Here is a 4278-nt window from a genome sequence, read left to right as displayed (position 1 = left end):
TCCAGGAACCTGAGAGCCTGGCTCCCCCATTGACTGCAGCATGCTCCTATCAGCTATTAGGAGAACCAGGAGGGTTGTGAAGAATGGACTGCAGAAGCAGGAGAGCTCTAAATGTGTTTTTGTTACTGGCATGAAAAAGGCTGTAATAGCGAGGAAATTAACTGATACTTGCCAAAGTGCAATCCACCATCAATGAAAGATTCACCTGTCAGAGGAAAGGAAGTCTTTATCCACCACCTGTATTTGGGGGACTGTTAAAAAAAAACCCAACCAAAACCCAGCTGCTTCCAAACAAGGGCTTGAATTTGCTGTAATCATGTGCAGAGTATCCCACTGTTCATGGATCTGCCTAGCACTGCTGTAAATTCAAGGTGCGATTGCATCAGCTAATATTATTCCTGCCGTTCTCTTTGGTTTGAAATATCACCCGACTCATTTGGGTTAGATACGAGATGTAATTGCCTGGAAACCAGTGCACAACTCCAGAAGGGTGCCTTGCTCATTATATTCACCTTGTCCAATAAAATATCCATGCTATTCCTGTGTTGGATCATGTCATCAGGACTCTGCAGAGGGTGTGCTTTCATTTTCCCCTCCTGTGAAGCCCTTGAGAGGTACCAGGGGCTTTCTAAGGAGCTCAGGTCCTTATGGATTTTCTAAGCCATGGGAAACTCCAAGAAATAAAAGCTCTTCATGGTTCCTGCACTTGCCAGGCACAGGTGCATCTCTCAGCAATTTCAGGAGGTGTGTTGAAAGGAAACAAGGATGAACAGCCCTTCTGTGAGATTTTTAAAATACTGGTGGTAAATCTAGCACCCAGTGAGTGCTGGGAACCCATGGCCATTGCAGACTTGCAGAGAAAATGTCACCTTCCTGATGACCCACAGGAATTTCACCTGCTTCTGGCCTGCCTTTCTGGTGTCCTAACTCCCAGTGAGTGTTTCTTCTCATGTGCTCTCTTTTCAAAGGTGAGCATGATCCTGTCCCAGCATCCTGGGATTCCTGTGCTGCTGGAGGCAGGGATTGGTGTATACAGCCATCCTCACATACCATCCTCACATGGCTGCCAAGGGAAGGGTATGACCTGGTAGCAATAAAACGAAGGCTCTCCCTCAATGCCTCCCTGTGGACTGAAAGAGGGGTAGGTATGAGCTGCTAGAGGGAACTAAAAATAGACAGTCTCTTCTCCAAGTAGTACAGGAATCCTGGGAAGGAGAGGCCACATTCTTCATTGGCATGTAAGAGAGTAGGCTGGAGAATGGGAAGGAAGAGCAGCTACTAACTAGAAGACAGCACTGGCATGAGAACGAGTAGACAAAAATAGGCTATGAAAAAATGTGGGCTGCAAATCAGAAACAAGTTTCCTTCTGTCAAAGTGAGGTTCTTGAATAACCTGCCAAGAAAATTCCCAATGACTTAAGATGGACTGTGATAAATTAACAAGAGGGACTTTATGACTCAGTGCTCGTCGTTGCTGGGAAATATGATGATGACTAGGAGATCCCTTCTAGCCCCACATTCCTGTTGGTATGATAACAGAGGAATCTGTGCAGGGTGCAATAAATGCTGAATCACTGAGTGCTTTATCTAGCTGCCTGGCAGGACAAAGTCCCTTGTACCCATTCTGTCTGCAAGAACCTCCAGGAGGAAAAAAAAAAAACCAAAAAGGAAAAAAACTCCTTACGTAAATGATTGCGCTCTGGCAGCACAAAGAATGCAGTTATGGATGCCTGAGTTAGAAGAAAACCAGCTCAGCTACAGGCTCCTCTACACAGAGGAAAGGTGGTGGCGTGGGTGTGAAAGTAAGGAACCCCACTGTAGACACTGAGAGGTACACATTCCAAGGTGAATGTGCTCCAGCAGCTTCAATACACAATCCTAATGAGGGAAACTAACTCTTGGAACCATGTGGCAGTATCCCAAGAACTTGCTCAGCCAGGTGTGTGCAGGGATCACGTCCACAGAGCATGAGCATGGAATGTAGCACAAAATTCCTGCAGTTAACATCAACCACTAAGCCATCCATAGGTCTCCCACCATCCCAGGATGCACAGTTCTTTTGATGGCATTTTTTTCCTGTCTCCATGGAGTTCCTCAAGGATGAGATCACTTTCTGCCTGAGCACAAGGCCAGCAATCAGGATGCAGCTTACACTGATATGTTTGGTGCCTCACAACTGGACATCCGCAGCTTTGCTGCTCTGGCTGCAAGCACAGACCTTGGGGTAACAGCAGCAGCTGGAGTTTAGTGCAAAGCTAGAGGTAGAAGGAGAAGACAGCCATGAAAAACTGGCTAAGAGACAGACCTGGTTTCTGGACTCAGGAGAGTAACACTGCTCAGGAGGAGAGTGCTTCTCCACAGCCCTCATGGCCTTTGGACTCGAGGAAGACTTTTCGGGAGCTTCTTCCAGATCTGTGGAGGTCATGTACAGATGGGGGTGCTCCCTCACCTCCTCAGAACCTGCAGCTAAGGCTTCTTGGAGTCAGAGGGCCCCTGACTACTGCTCCCACTGTGCCACACAGGAGCATCTCCACACAGATGCAGCATCACTGTACAGCCACTGTCTCCAGGGATTGCACTGTTACTCTGGGCCAAGGACACCTGAGGGTTCTCCTTCTTGCAGTACTTTCCAATACCCATTATTTCTAACAACTGCACCCAGTGTCAAAGATCAGAGCAAGAGGTTCCCACGGGTCCCAGCTGCTAATGCCAACACAAGGCAGTGAGGGAACTTCCACACCAATGGTGAGCACTCCCATGCCAGAGAGCCTGGCTTAATCCCTCTCTGCCATAGCTAACAAAGCTCTTTCCATTTTTTCCCTTTTCATTTATTTTTTTTTAACCAGGCAGCTGAATCACAATCAAGATCAATTTTTTTATTTCCCAAACAGTGGCAAGCTGACAGGGTAACAGAGGCAGACTGAGCCATGGCTGGTGGTTGTGGCACAAGAGCCTCAAGGCTTCCTGCCTTCCTGGCTCTTGCCAAGGGCCAACAAGCAGGCTTGGAGAGACATCTCATCCTGGCTGTGACGTGACCCTTCCTAAACAGCCATCAGCAAGGAAAGAGCCCAGAATGGAGCACAGGATTTGAGGTGTGACCTCAGCAGTGCCAAGTACAGAGGGATAATCACTACCCTGGTACTGCTGGACATGTTATTTGTGACACAAGCCAAGATGCTCTTGGCCTTCAAGCTATTCAGTTTCCAGGTGGTGGCTGCTGGTCACCACACAGAAAAGCAACCACCTCAAATTCCAGGGGTGAGTTTCCAAACAAACCCTAGGTTCAAAGTCCTCTGAAGGGTTTTTCTGCATTCACTAGTGGATTTTAGGTTAATTTTTATATCAGCCACTTCCAGGTGGGCTCATGGTTGATCATTTCTTTTGACCCTGCTGCAGTATTTCCCAGCCGCAGAGCAAAGTACTATTCTGAACACGTTTGGGGGTGGGGAAAAGTGGTTTTGACCCATATTTAATAGGGTCCCTGGAGCGTCCCCGTCCCACCCCTTGTCCCAGCGTGGCGATGCCGTGGGACGAGCTTGGTGTTTGCCGGCACACCCAGCGTGGCAGCAGCAGCACCTGCTGCGAGCACTGCAGAACTGCAGGCGGCTGGCTGGCGATGGGGACAGAGATCCCGAGTGGCACTGCAGGGATCCCCAGGGCTCCCGGGTTTGCCCCGCACAGGGAGGGGACCATCCCTGTCAGAGCCAGAAGTGCTCAGACAGATGTAAAAAACAAAACAAAACAAAACAACAAAAAAAAAAACCAAACAAACCCAAACCAAACCTGAAAGAAAACGGTTCCTATTAGCAAAAGTGACCAAAAAACAAAACAACCCCCAAAAAAACCAACCAAACAAACAAACATACAAAACAAAAAAAACCCCCAAAAACGCCACGGTTATGCTGTGCCTGGGGTGTTTCAATTTTAAAAGTGAACTGGGGCTGTTGGGAATGTTGTTCCTCATAAGATTATTGAGTTTGGTGATTTGCCCGACATGCAAGCTTGGAAAACGGCAGAGGCAATGGGGGAAAAAAAGGTGACACGAGTGAAGGGGCAGAGAAGTGAGGGATTTCACCATCATAAAGGGTAAAAGAGTGCTAACACACTTTGCTCAAAACCATGTCTAGGATTCCTCTGATGCCTGCCCTTTCAATACAGCGCTTTTCCAGAAGGTTTATATTGCACTGGGTATCAGGTCTCAGCATCCTGAACTCCTGTGGAGGCAACAAGAAGCTGAAATGCTGTGAGAAATATCCCCAGAAAGGCACACACACTGGA

This window comes from Lichenostomus cassidix, chromosome 1 (genome assembly GCF_008360975.1).
Source record: "Lichenostomus cassidix isolate B80296 chromosome 1, HeHo_3.0, whole genome shotgun sequence".
Lineage (NCBI taxonomy): Eukaryota > Metazoa > Chordata > Aves > Passeriformes > Meliphagidae > Lichenostomus > Lichenostomus cassidix.
The sequence above is the reverse complement of the archived record's forward strand: the minus strand, read 5'-3'. Positions refer to the sequence as shown.